The following is a 9,506-nucleotide window of genomic DNA, read 5'->3' as shown; positions in this document are numbered from 1 at the left end:
ATGTTTAGTGAGCTGGGGGTGATTCCTCCAAAATTTCCTTTTGGCCTCCACACATTTCAATTGTAAAATGTAATTACAAAAATGTAATGCCTGCAGCACTTGATATTCCCAGGTGGTCTCCCATCCAAGTACTAACCATGCCCAACATTGCTTAGCTTCTGAGATCAGGCTTATTCAAGGTGGTGTGGCCGCAGGAGATTGCATTTCTGCTTTCATGACTTTTATGTTTAGTGAGCTGGGGGTGATTCCTCCAAAATTTCCTTTTGGCCTCCACACATTTCAATTGTAAAATGTAATTACAAAAATGTAATGCCTGCAGCACTTGATATTCCCAGGTGGTTTCCCATCCAAGTACTAACCAAGCCCAACATTGCTTAGCTTCTGAGATCAGGCGAGATCAGGCTTATTCAAGGTGGTGTGGCCGCAGGCGATTGCATTTCTGCTTTCATGACTTTTATGTTTAGTGAGCTGGGGGTGATTCCTCCAAAATTTCCTTTTGTCCTCCACACATTTCAATTGTAAAATGTAATGCCTGCAGCACTTGATATTCCCAGGTGGTCTCCCATCCAAGTACTAACCAAGCCCAACATTGCTTAGCTTCTGAGATCAGGCGAGATCAGGCTTACTCAAGGTGGTGTGGCCGCAGGCGATTGCATTTCTGCTTTCATGACTTTTATGTTTAGTGAGCTGGGGGTGATTCCTCCAAAATTTCCTTTTGTCCTCCACACATTTCAATTGTAAAATGTAATTACAAAAATGTAATGCCTGCAGCACTTGATATTCCCAGGTGGTCTCCCATCCAAGTACTAAACAAGCCCAACATTGCTTAGCTTCTGAGATCAGACGAGATCAGGCTTATTCAAGGTGGTGTGGCCGCAGGCGATTGCATTTCTGTTTTCATGACTTTTATGTTTAGTGAGCTGGGGGTGATTCCTCCAAAATTTCCTTTTGTCCTCCACACATTTCAATTGTAAAATGTAATGCCTGCAGCACTTGATATTCCCAGTTGGTCTCCCATCCAAGTACTATCCAAGCCCAACATTGCTTAGCTTCTGAGATCAGGCTTATTCAAGGTGGTGTGGCCTCAGGCGATTGCATTTCTGCTTTCATGACTTTTATGTTTAGTGAGCTGGGGGTGATGCCTCCAAAATTTCCTTTAGTCCTCCACACATTTCAATTGTAAAATGTAATGTCTGCAGCACTTGATATTCCCAGGTGGTCTCCCATCCAAGTACTAACCAAGCCCAACATTGCTTAGCTTCTGAGATCAGGCGAGATCAGGCTTATTCAAGGTGGTGTGGCCGCAGGCGATTGCATTTCTGCTTTCATGACTTTTATGTTTAGGGAGCTGGGGGTGATTCCTCCAAAATTTCCTTTTGTCCTCCACACATTTCAATTGTAAAATGTAATGCCTGCAGCACTTGATATTCCCAGGTGGTCTCCCATCCAAGTACTAATCAAGCCCAACATTGCTTAGCTTCTGAGATCAGACGAGATCAGGCTTATTCAAGGTGGTGTGGCCGCAGGCGATTGCATTTCTGCTTTCATGACTTTTATGTTTAGTGAGCTGGGGGTGATTCCTCCAAAATTTCCTTTTGTCCTCCACACATTTCAATTGCAAAATGTAATGCCTGCAGCACTTGATATTCCCAGGTGGTCTCCCATCCAAGTACTAACCAAGCCCAACACTGCTTAGCTTCTGAGATCAGGCGAGATCAGGCTTATTCAAGGTGGTGTGGCCGCAGGCGATTGCATTTCTGCTTTCATGACTTTTATGTTTAGTGAGCTGGGGGTGATTCCTCCAAAATTTCCTTTTGTCCTCCACACATTTCAATTGTAAAATGTAATGCCTGCAGCACTTGATATTCCCAGGTGGTCTCCCATCCAAGTACTAACCAAGCCCAACATTGCTTAGCTTCTGAGATCAGACGAGATCAGGCTTATTCAAGGTGGTGTGGCCGCAGGCAGTTGCATTTCTGCTTTCATGACTTTTATGTTTAGTGAGCTGGGGGTGATTCCTCCAAAATTTCCTTTTGGCCTCCACACATTTCAATTGTAAAATGTAATTACAAAAATGTAATGCCTGCAGCACTTGATATTCCCAGGTGGTCTCCCATCCAAGTACTAACCAAGCCCAACATTGCTTAGCTTCTGAGATCAGGCTTATTCAAGGTGGTGTGGCCGCAGGCGATTGCATTTCTGCTTTCATGACTTTTATGTTTAGTGAGCTGGGGGTGATTCCTCCAAAATTTCCTTTTGGCCTCCACACATTTCAATTGTAAAATGTAATTACAAAAATGTAATGCCTGCAGCACTTGATATTCCCAGGCGGTCTCCCATCCAAGTACTAACCAAGCCCAACATTGCTTAGCTTCTGAGATCAGACGAGATCAGGCTTATTCAAGGTGGTGTGGCCGCAGGCGATTGCATTTCTGCTTTCATGACTTTTATGTTTAGTGAGCTGGGGGTGATTCCTCCAAAATTTCCTTTTGTCCTCCACACATTTCAATTGTAAAATGTAATGCCTGCAGCACTTGATATTCCCAGGTGGTCTCCCATCCAAATACTAACCAAGCCCAACATTGCTTAGCTTCTGAGATCAGGCTTATTCAAGGTGGTGTGGCCGCAGGCGATTGCAGTTCTGCTTTCATGACTTTTATGTTTAGTGAGCTGGGAGTGATTCCTCCAAAATTTCCTTTTGTCCTCCACACATTTCAATTGTAAAATGTAATGCCTGCAGCACTTGATATTCCCAGGTGGTCTCCCATCCAAGTACTAACCAAGCCCAACATTGCTTAGCGTCTGAGATCAGACGAGATCAGGCTTATTCAAGGTGGTGTGGCCGCAGGCGATTGCATTTCTGCTTTCATGACTTTTATGTTTAGTGAGCTGGGGGTGATTCCTCCAAAATTTCCTTTTGTCGTCCACACATTTCAATTGTAAAATGTAATTACAAAAATGTAATGCCTGCAGCACTTGATATTCCCAGGTGGTCTCCCATCCAAGTACTAACCAAGCCCAACATTGCTTAGCTTCTGAGATGAGGCTTATTCAAGGTGGTGTGGCCGCAGGCGATTGCATTTCTGCTTTCATGACTTTTATGTTTAGTGAGCTGGGGGTGATTCCTCCAAAATTTCCTTTTGTCCTCAACACATTTCAATTGTAAAATGTAATGCCTGCAGCACTTGATATTCCCAGGTGGTCTCCCATCCAAGTACTAACCAAGCCCAACATTGCTTAGCTTCTGAGATCAGACGAGATCAGGCTTATTCAAGGTGGTGTGGCCGCAGGCGATTGCATTTCTGCTTTCATGACTTTTATGTTTAGTGAGCTGGGGGTGATTCCTCCAAAATTTCCTTTTGTCCTCCACACATTTCAATTGTAAAATGTAATGCCTGCAGCACTGGATATTCCCAGGTGGTCTCCCATCCAAGTACTAACCAAGCCCAACATTGCTTAGCTTCTGAGATCAGACGAGATCAGGCTTATTCAAGGTGGTGTGGCCGCAGGCGATTGCATTTCTGCTTTCATGACTTTTATGTTTAGTGAGCTGGGGGTGATTCCTCCAAAATTTCCTTTTGTCCTCCACACATTTCAATTGTAAAATGTAATGCCTGCAGCACTGGATATTCCCAGGTGGTCTCCCATCCAAGTACTTACCAAGCCCAACATTGCTTAGCTTCTGAGATCAGATGAGATCAGGCTTATTCAAGGTGGTGTGGCCGCAGGCGATTGCATTTCTGCTTTCATGACTTTTATGTTTAGTGAGCTGGGGGTGATTCCTCCAAAATTTCCTTTTGTCCTCCACACATTTCAATTGTAAAATGTAATCACAAAAATGTAATGCCTGCAGCACTTGATATTCCCAGGTGGCCTCCCATCCAAGTACTAACCAAGCCCAACATTGCTTAGCTTCTGAGATCAGACGAGATCAGGCTTATACAAGGTGGTGTGGCCGCAGGCGATTGCATTTTTGCTTTCATGACTTTTATGTTTAGTGAGCTGGGGGTGAGTCCTCCAAAATTTCCTTTTGTCCTCCACACATTTCAATTGTAAAATGTAATTACAAAAATGTAATGCCTGCAGCACTTGATATTCCCAGGTGGTCTCCCATCCAAGTACTAACCAAGCCCAACATTGCTTAGCTTCTGAGATCAGGCTTATTCAAGGTGGTGTGGCCGCAGGCGATTGCATTTCTGCTTTCATGACTTTTATGTTTAGTGAGCTGGGGGTGATTCCTCCAAAATTTCCTTTTGTCCTCCACACATTTCAATTGTAAAATGTAATGCCTGCAGCACTTGATATTCCCAGGTGGTCTCCCATCCAAGTACTAACCAAGCCCAACATTGCTTAGCTTCTGAGATCAGACGAGATCAGACTTATTCAAGGTGGTGTGGCCGCAGGCGATTGCATTTCTGCTTTCATGACTTTTATGTTTAGTGAGCTGGGGGTGATTCCTCCAAAATTTCCTTTTGTCCTCCACACATTTCAATTGTAAAATGTAATTACAAAAATGTAATGCCTGCAGCACTTGATATTCCCAGGTGGTCTCCCATCCAAGTACTAACCAAGCCCAACATTGCTTAGCTTCTGAGATCAGACGAGATCAGGCTTATTCAAGGTAGTGTGGCCGCAGGCGATTGCATTTCTGCTTTCATGACTTTTATGTTTAGTGAGCTGGGGGTGATTCCTCCAAAATTTCCTTTTATCCTCCACACATTTCAATTGTAAAATGTAATGCCTGCTGCACTTGATATTCCCAGGTGGTCTCCGATCCAAGTACTTACCAAGCCCAACATTGCTTAGCTTCTGAGATCAGACGAGATCAGGCTTATTCAAGGTGGTGTGGCCGCAGGCGATTGCATTTCTGCTTTCATGACTTTTATGTTTAGTGAGCTGGGGGTGATTCCTCCAAAATTTCCTTTTGTCCTCCACACATTTCAATTGTAAAATGTAATGCCTGCAGCACTTGATATTCCCAGGTGGTCTCCCATCCAAGTACTAACCAAGCCCAACATTGCTTAGCTTCTGAGATCAGACGAGATCAGGCTTATTCAAGGTGGTGTGGCCGCAGGAGATTGCATTTCTGCTTTCATGACTTTTATGTTTAGTGAGCTGGGGGTGATTCCTCCAAAATTTCCTTTTGTCCTCCACACATTTCAATTGTAAAATGTAATGCCTGCAGCACTTGATATTCCCAGGTGGTCTCCCATCCAAGTACTAACCAAGCCCAACATTGCTTAGCTTCTGAGATCAGACGAGATCAGGCTTATTCAAGGTGGTGTGGCCGCAGGCGATTGCATTTCTGCTTTCATGACTTTTATGTTTAGTGAGCTGGGGGTGATTCCTCCAAAATTTCCTTTTGTCCTCCACACATTTCAATTGTAAAATGTAATGCCTGCAGCACTTGATATTCCCAGGTGGTCTCCCATCCAAGTACTAACCAAGCCCAACATTGCTTAGCTTCTGAGATCAGGCTTATTCAAGGTGGTGTGGCCGCAGGCGATTGCATTTCTGCTTTCATGACTTTTATGTTTAGTGAGCTGGGGGTGATTCCTCCAAAATTTCCTTTTGTCCTCCACACATTTCAATTGTAAAATGTAATTACAAAAATGTAATGCCTGCAGCACTTGATATTCCCAGGTGGTCTCCCATCCAAGTACTAACCAAGCCCAACATTGCTTAGCTTCTGAGATCAGACGAGATCAGGCTTATTCAAGGTGGTGTGGCCGCAGGCGATTGCATTTCTGCTTTCATGACTTTTATGTTTAGTGAGCTGGGGGTGAGTCCTCCAAAATTTCCTTTTGTCCTCCACACATTTCAATTGTAAAATGTAATTACAAAAATGTAATGCCTGCAGCACTTGATATTCCCAGGCGGTCTCCCATCCAAGTACTAACCAAGCCCAACATTGCTTAGCTTCTGAGATCAGGCTTATTCAAGGTGGTGTGGCCGCAGGCGATTGCATTTCTGCTTTCATGACTTTTATGTTTAGTGAGCTGGGGGTGATTCCTCCAAAATTTCCTTTTGTCCTCCACACATTTCAATTGTAAAATGTAATGCCTGCAGCACTTGATATTCCGAGGTGGTCTCCCATCCAAGTACTAACCAAGCCCAACATTGCTTAGCTTCTGAGATCAGACGAGATCAGGCTTATTCAAGGTGGTGTGGCCGCAGGAAATTGCATTTCCGCTTTCATGACTTTTATGTTTAGTGAGCTGGGGGTGATTCCTCCAAAATTTCCTTTTGTCCTCCACACATTTCAATTGTAAAATGTAATTACAAAAATGTAATGCCTGCAGCACTTGATATTCCCTGGTGGTCTCCCATCCAAGTACTAACCAAGCCCAACATTGCTTAGCTTCTGAGATCACACGAGATCAGGCTTATTCAAGGTGGTGTGGCCGCAGGCGATTGCATTTCTGCTTTCATGACTTTTATGTTTAGTGAGCTGGGGGTGATTCCTCCAAAATTTCCTTTTGTCCTCCACACATTTCAATTGTAAAATGTAATGCCTGCAGCACTTGATATTCCCAGGTGGTCTCCCATCCAAGTACTAACCAAGCCCAACATTGCTTAGCTTCTGAGATCAGACGAGATCAGGCTTATTCAAGGTGGTGTGGCCGCAGGCGATTGCGTTTCTGCTTTCATGACTTTTATGTTTAGTGAGCTGGAGGTGATTCCTCCAAAATTTCCTTTTGTCCTCCACACATTTCAATTGTAAAATGTAATGCCTGCAGCACTTGACATTCCCAGGTGGTCTCCCATCCAAGTACTAACCAAGCCCAACATTGCTTAGCTTCTGAGATCAGACGAGATCAGGCTTATTCAAGGTTGTGTGGCCGCAGGTGTTTGCATTTCTGCTTTCATGACTTTTATGTTTAGTGAGCTGGGGGTGATTCCTCCAAAATTTCCTTTTGTCCTCCACACATTTCAATTGTAAAATGTAATGCCTGCAGCACTTGATATTCCCAGGTGGTCTCCCATCCAAGTACTAACCAAGCCCAACATTGCTTAGCTTCTGAGATCAGACGAGATCAGGCTTATTCAAGGTGGTGTGGCCACAGGCAATGGCATTTCTGCTTTCATGACTTTTATGTTTAGTGAGCTGGGGGTGATTCCTCCAAAATTCCCTTTTGTCCTCCACACATTTCAATTGTAAAATGTAATGCCTGCAGCACTTGATATTCCCAGGTGGTCTCCCATCCAAGTACTAACCAAGCCCAACATTGCTTAGCTTCTGAGATCAGGCTTATTCAAGGTGGTGTGGCCGCAGGAGATTGCATTTCTGCTTTCATGACTTTTATGTTTAGTGAGCTGGGGGTGATTCCTCCAAAATTTCCTTTTGGCCTCCACACATTTCAATTGTAAAATGTAATTACAAAAATGTAATGCCTGCAGCACTTGATATTCCCAGGTGGTCTCCCATCCAAGTACTAACCAAGCCCAACATTGCTTAGTTTCTGAGATCAGACGAGATCAGGCTTATTCAAGTTGGTGTGGCCGCAGGCGATTGCATTTCTGCTTTCATGACTTTTATGTTTAGTGAGCTGGGGGTGATTCCTCCAAAATTCCCTTTTGTCCTCCACACATTTCAATTGTAAAATGTAATGCCTGCAGCACTTGATATTCCCAGGTGGTCTCCCATCCAAGTACTAACCAAGCCCAACATTGCTTAGCTTCTGAGATCAGACGAGATCAGGCTTATTCAAGGTGGTGTGGCCGCAGGCGATTGCATTTCTGCTTTCATGACTTTTATGTTTAGTGAGCTGGGGGTGATTCCTCCAAAATTTCCTTTTGTCCTCCACACATTTCAATTGTAAAATGTAATGCCTGCAGCACTTGATATTCCCAGGTGGTCTCCCATCCAAGTACTAACCAAGCCCAACATTGCTTAGCTTCTGAGATCAGACGAGATCAGGCTTATTCAAGGTGGTGTGGCTGCAGACGATTGCATTTCTGCTTTCATGACTTTTATGTTTAGTGAGCTGGGGGTGATTCCTCCAAAATTTCCTTTTGTCCTCCACACATTTCAATTGTAAAATATAATGCCTGCAGCACTTAATATTCCCAGGTGGTCTCCCATCCAAGTACTAACCAAGCCCAACATTGCTTAGCTTCTGAGATCAGACGAGATCAGGCTTATTCAAGGTGGTGTGGCCGCAGGCGATTGCATTTCTGCTTTCATGACTTTTATGTTAAGTGAGCTGGGGGTGAGTCCTCCAAAATTTCCTTTTGTCCTCCACACATTTCAATTGTAAAATGTAATTACAAAAATGTAATGCCTGCAGCACTTGCTTTTCCCAGGTGGTCTCCCATCCAAGTACTAACCAAGCCCAACATTGCTTAGCTTCTGAGATCAGGCTTATTCAAGGTGGTGTGGCCGCAGGCGATTGCAGTTCTGCTTTCATGACTTTTATGTTTAGTGAGCTGGGAGTGATTCCTCCAAAATTTCCTTTTGTCCTCCACACATTTCAATTGTAAAATGTAATGCCTGCAGCACTTGATATTCCCAGGTGGTCTCCCATCCAAGTACTAACCAAGCCCAACATTGCTTAGCGTCTGAGATCAGACGAGATCAGGCTTATTCAAGGTGGTGTGGCCGCAGGCGATTGCATTTCTGCTTTCATGACTTTTATGTTTAGTGAGCTGGGGGTGATTCCTCCAAAATTTCCTTTTGTCGTCCACACATTTCAATTGTAAAATGTAATTACAAAAATGTAATGCCTGCAGCACTTGATATTCCCAGGTGGTCTCCCATCCAAGTACTAACCAAGCCCAACATTGCTTAGCTTCTGAGATGAGGCTTATTCAAGGTGGTGTGGCCGCAGGCGATTGCATTTCTGCTTTCATGACTTTTATGTTTAGTGAGCTGGGGGTGATTCCTCCAAAATTTCCTTTTGTCCTCAACACATTTCAATTGTAAAATGTAATGCCTGCAGCACTTGATATTCCCAGGTGGTCTCCCATCCAAGTACTAACCAAGCCCAACATTGCTTAGCTTCTGAGATCAGACGAGATCAGGCTTATTCAAGGTGGTGTGGCCGCAGGCGATTGCATTTCTGCTTTCATGACTTTTATGTTTAGTGAGCTGGGGGTGATTCCTCCAAAATTTCCTTTTGTCCTCCACACATTTCAATTGTAAAATGTAATGCCTGCAGCACTGGATATTCCCAGGTGGTCTCCCATCCAAGTACTAACCAAGCCCAACATTGCTTAGCTTCTGAGATCAGACGAGATCAGGCTTATTCAAGGTGGTGTGGCCGCAGGCGATTGCATTTCTGCTTTCATGACTTTTATGTTTAGTGAGCTGGGGGTGATTCCTCCAAAATTTCCTTTTGTCCTCCACACATTTCAATTGTAAAATGTAATGCCTGCAGCACTGGATATTCCCAGGTGGTCTCCCATCCAAGTACTTACCAAGCCCAACATTGCTTAGCTTCTGAGATCAGATGAGATCAGGCTTATTCAAGGTGGTGTGGCCGCAGGCGATTGCATTTCTGCTT

The 9,506-nt window shown here is 44.1% G+C and overlaps 30 non-coding genes and 13 pseudogenes across 30 annotated transcripts; all 43 read right to left on the bottom strand.

Annotated features, from left to right (window-relative positions):
• Window positions 1-87: 87 nt before the first annotated feature.
• Window positions 88-196, bottom strand: LOC131716240 (5S ribosomal RNA; annotated as a pseudogene).
• Window positions 197-310: 114 nt separating this feature from the next.
• Window positions 311-429, bottom strand: LOC131712712 (5S ribosomal RNA). Its single transcript, XR_009314602.1, has one exon. It is a non-coding gene; the product is annotated as a 5S ribosomal RNA (ribosomal RNA).
• Window positions 430-529: 100 nt separating this feature from the next.
• LOC131712819 (5S ribosomal RNA) lies at window positions 530-648 on the bottom strand. The gene has a single exon (XR_009314708.1). It is a non-coding gene; the product is annotated as a 5S ribosomal RNA (ribosomal RNA).
• Window positions 649-762: 114 nt separating this feature from the next.
• On the bottom strand, window positions 763-881 carry LOC131720762 (5S ribosomal RNA). The gene has a single exon (XR_009319659.1). It is a non-coding gene; the product is annotated as a 5S ribosomal RNA (ribosomal RNA).
• Window positions 882-981: 100 nt separating this feature from the next.
• LOC131716399 (5S ribosomal RNA) lies at window positions 982-1,090 on the bottom strand (annotated as a pseudogene).
• Window positions 1,091-1,190: 100 nt separating this feature from the next.
• LOC131713080 (5S ribosomal RNA) lies at window positions 1,191-1,309 on the bottom strand. The gene has a single exon (XR_009314968.1). It is a non-coding gene; the product is annotated as a 5S ribosomal RNA (ribosomal RNA).
• A 100-nt stretch (window positions 1,310-1,409) lies between these two features.
• On the bottom strand, window positions 1,410-1,528 carry LOC131716894 (5S ribosomal RNA). Its single transcript, XR_009315779.1, has one exon. It is a non-coding gene; the product is annotated as a 5S ribosomal RNA (ribosomal RNA).
• Window positions 1,529-1,628: 100 nt separating this feature from the next.
• LOC131712523 (5S ribosomal RNA) lies at window positions 1,629-1,747 on the bottom strand. Its single transcript, XR_009314414.1, has one exon. It is a non-coding gene; the product is annotated as a 5S ribosomal RNA (ribosomal RNA).
• Window positions 1,748-1,847: 100 nt separating this feature from the next.
• LOC131716892 (5S ribosomal RNA) lies at window positions 1,848-1,966 on the bottom strand. Its single transcript, XR_009315777.1, has one exon. It is a non-coding gene; the product is annotated as a 5S ribosomal RNA (ribosomal RNA).
• Window positions 1,967-2,080: 114 nt separating this feature from the next.
• On the bottom strand, window positions 2,081-2,189 carry LOC131714777 (5S ribosomal RNA; annotated as a pseudogene).
• Window positions 2,190-2,303: 114 nt separating this feature from the next.
• On the bottom strand, window positions 2,304-2,422 carry LOC131720646 (5S ribosomal RNA). Its single transcript, XR_009319543.1, has one exon. It is a non-coding gene; the product is annotated as a 5S ribosomal RNA (ribosomal RNA).
• A 100-nt stretch (window positions 2,423-2,522) lies between these two features.
• Window positions 2,523-2,631, bottom strand: LOC131715711 (5S ribosomal RNA; annotated as a pseudogene).
• Window positions 2,632-2,731: 100 nt separating this feature from the next.
• On the bottom strand, window positions 2,732-2,850 carry LOC131710928 (5S ribosomal RNA). The gene has a single exon (XR_009312810.1). It is a non-coding gene; the product is annotated as a 5S ribosomal RNA (ribosomal RNA).
• A 114-nt stretch (window positions 2,851-2,964) lies between these two features.
• LOC131716290 (5S ribosomal RNA) lies at window positions 2,965-3,073 on the bottom strand (annotated as a pseudogene).
• A 100-nt stretch (window positions 3,074-3,173) lies between these two features.
• Window positions 3,174-3,292, bottom strand: LOC131716891 (5S ribosomal RNA). The gene has a single exon (XR_009315776.1). It is a non-coding gene; the product is annotated as a 5S ribosomal RNA (ribosomal RNA).
• Window positions 3,293-3,392: 100 nt separating this feature from the next.
• Window positions 3,393-3,511, bottom strand: LOC131709875 (5S ribosomal RNA). The gene has a single exon (XR_009311739.1). It is a non-coding gene; the product is annotated as a 5S ribosomal RNA (ribosomal RNA).
• Window positions 3,512-3,611: 100 nt separating this feature from the next.
• LOC131709919 (5S ribosomal RNA) lies at window positions 3,612-3,730 on the bottom strand. Its single transcript, XR_009311783.1, has one exon. It is a non-coding gene; the product is annotated as a 5S ribosomal RNA (ribosomal RNA).
• A 114-nt stretch (window positions 3,731-3,844) lies between these two features.
• LOC131711417 (5S ribosomal RNA) lies at window positions 3,845-3,963 on the bottom strand. Its single transcript, XR_009313300.1, has one exon. It is a non-coding gene; the product is annotated as a 5S ribosomal RNA (ribosomal RNA).
• Window positions 3,964-4,077: 114 nt separating this feature from the next.
• On the bottom strand, window positions 4,078-4,186 carry LOC131714776 (5S ribosomal RNA; annotated as a pseudogene).
• A 100-nt stretch (window positions 4,187-4,286) lies between these two features.
• Window positions 4,287-4,405, bottom strand: LOC131711249 (5S ribosomal RNA). Its single transcript, XR_009313132.1, has one exon. It is a non-coding gene; the product is annotated as a 5S ribosomal RNA (ribosomal RNA).
• A 114-nt stretch (window positions 4,406-4,519) lies between these two features.
• On the bottom strand, window positions 4,520-4,638 carry LOC131710719 (5S ribosomal RNA). The gene has a single exon (XR_009312601.1). It is a non-coding gene; the product is annotated as a 5S ribosomal RNA (ribosomal RNA).
• A 100-nt stretch (window positions 4,639-4,738) lies between these two features.
• Window positions 4,739-4,857, bottom strand: LOC131714133 (5S ribosomal RNA; annotated as a pseudogene).
• Window positions 4,858-4,957: 100 nt separating this feature from the next.
• On the bottom strand, window positions 4,958-5,076 carry LOC131710685 (5S ribosomal RNA). Its single transcript, XR_009312567.1, has one exon. It is a non-coding gene; the product is annotated as a 5S ribosomal RNA (ribosomal RNA).
• A 100-nt stretch (window positions 5,077-5,176) lies between these two features.
• On the bottom strand, window positions 5,177-5,295 carry LOC131716890 (5S ribosomal RNA). Its single transcript, XR_009315775.1, has one exon. It is a non-coding gene; the product is annotated as a 5S ribosomal RNA (ribosomal RNA).
• Window positions 5,296-5,395: 100 nt separating this feature from the next.
• On the bottom strand, window positions 5,396-5,504 carry LOC131714775 (5S ribosomal RNA; annotated as a pseudogene).
• Window positions 5,505-5,618: 114 nt separating this feature from the next.
• Window positions 5,619-5,737, bottom strand: LOC131716889 (5S ribosomal RNA). Its single transcript, XR_009315774.1, has one exon. It is a non-coding gene; the product is annotated as a 5S ribosomal RNA (ribosomal RNA).
• A 114-nt stretch (window positions 5,738-5,851) lies between these two features.
• LOC131715271 (5S ribosomal RNA) lies at window positions 5,852-5,960 on the bottom strand (annotated as a pseudogene).
• A 100-nt stretch (window positions 5,961-6,060) lies between these two features.
• LOC131712720 (5S ribosomal RNA) lies at window positions 6,061-6,179 on the bottom strand. Its single transcript, XR_009314611.1, has one exon. It is a non-coding gene; the product is annotated as a 5S ribosomal RNA (ribosomal RNA).
• A 114-nt stretch (window positions 6,180-6,293) lies between these two features.
• On the bottom strand, window positions 6,294-6,412 carry LOC131712351 (5S ribosomal RNA). The gene has a single exon (XR_009314246.1). It is a non-coding gene; the product is annotated as a 5S ribosomal RNA (ribosomal RNA).
• Window positions 6,413-6,512: 100 nt separating this feature from the next.
• LOC131716888 (5S ribosomal RNA) lies at window positions 6,513-6,631 on the bottom strand. The gene has a single exon (XR_009315773.1). It is a non-coding gene; the product is annotated as a 5S ribosomal RNA (ribosomal RNA).
• A 100-nt stretch (window positions 6,632-6,731) lies between these two features.
• Window positions 6,732-6,850, bottom strand: LOC131713847 (5S ribosomal RNA; annotated as a pseudogene).
• Window positions 6,851-6,950: 100 nt separating this feature from the next.
• LOC131710134 (5S ribosomal RNA) lies at window positions 6,951-7,069 on the bottom strand. Its single transcript, XR_009312003.1, has one exon. It is a non-coding gene; the product is annotated as a 5S ribosomal RNA (ribosomal RNA).
• Window positions 7,070-7,169: 100 nt separating this feature from the next.
• Window positions 7,170-7,278, bottom strand: LOC131715584 (5S ribosomal RNA; annotated as a pseudogene).
• A 114-nt stretch (window positions 7,279-7,392) lies between these two features.
• LOC131712434 (5S ribosomal RNA) lies at window positions 7,393-7,511 on the bottom strand. The gene has a single exon (XR_009314327.1). It is a non-coding gene; the product is annotated as a 5S ribosomal RNA (ribosomal RNA).
• A 100-nt stretch (window positions 7,512-7,611) lies between these two features.
• Window positions 7,612-7,730, bottom strand: LOC131716887 (5S ribosomal RNA). The gene has a single exon (XR_009315772.1). It is a non-coding gene; the product is annotated as a 5S ribosomal RNA (ribosomal RNA).
• Window positions 7,731-7,830: 100 nt separating this feature from the next.
• Window positions 7,831-7,949, bottom strand: LOC131710301 (5S ribosomal RNA). Its single transcript, XR_009312173.1, has one exon. It is a non-coding gene; the product is annotated as a 5S ribosomal RNA (ribosomal RNA).
• A 100-nt stretch (window positions 7,950-8,049) lies between these two features.
• LOC131710946 (5S ribosomal RNA) lies at window positions 8,050-8,168 on the bottom strand. Its single transcript, XR_009312828.1, has one exon. It is a non-coding gene; the product is annotated as a 5S ribosomal RNA (ribosomal RNA).
• Window positions 8,169-8,282: 114 nt separating this feature from the next.
• Window positions 8,283-8,391, bottom strand: LOC131715519 (5S ribosomal RNA; annotated as a pseudogene).
• A 100-nt stretch (window positions 8,392-8,491) lies between these two features.
• Window positions 8,492-8,610, bottom strand: LOC131710927 (5S ribosomal RNA). Its single transcript, XR_009312809.1, has one exon. It is a non-coding gene; the product is annotated as a 5S ribosomal RNA (ribosomal RNA).
• Window positions 8,611-8,724: 114 nt separating this feature from the next.
• LOC131716289 (5S ribosomal RNA) lies at window positions 8,725-8,833 on the bottom strand (annotated as a pseudogene).
• A 100-nt stretch (window positions 8,834-8,933) lies between these two features.
• LOC131716886 (5S ribosomal RNA) lies at window positions 8,934-9,052 on the bottom strand. Its single transcript, XR_009315771.1, has one exon. It is a non-coding gene; the product is annotated as a 5S ribosomal RNA (ribosomal RNA).
• A 100-nt stretch (window positions 9,053-9,152) lies between these two features.
• Window positions 9,153-9,271, bottom strand: LOC131709874 (5S ribosomal RNA). Its single transcript, XR_009311738.1, has one exon. It is a non-coding gene; the product is annotated as a 5S ribosomal RNA (ribosomal RNA).
• Window positions 9,272-9,371: 100 nt separating this feature from the next.
• On the bottom strand, window positions 9,372-9,490 carry LOC131709918 (5S ribosomal RNA). Its single transcript, XR_009311782.1, has one exon. It is a non-coding gene; the product is annotated as a 5S ribosomal RNA (ribosomal RNA).
• Window positions 9,491-9,506: the final 16 nt, after the last annotated feature.

This window comes from Acipenser ruthenus, chromosome 44, assembly GCF_902713425.1.
Source record: "Acipenser ruthenus chromosome 44, fAciRut3.2 maternal haplotype, whole genome shotgun sequence".
NCBI lineage: Eukaryota > Metazoa > Chordata > Actinopteri > Acipenseriformes > Acipenseridae > Acipenser > Acipenser ruthenus.
The sequence above is the reverse complement of the archived record's forward strand: the minus strand, read 5'-3'. Positions and strand labels throughout refer to the sequence as shown.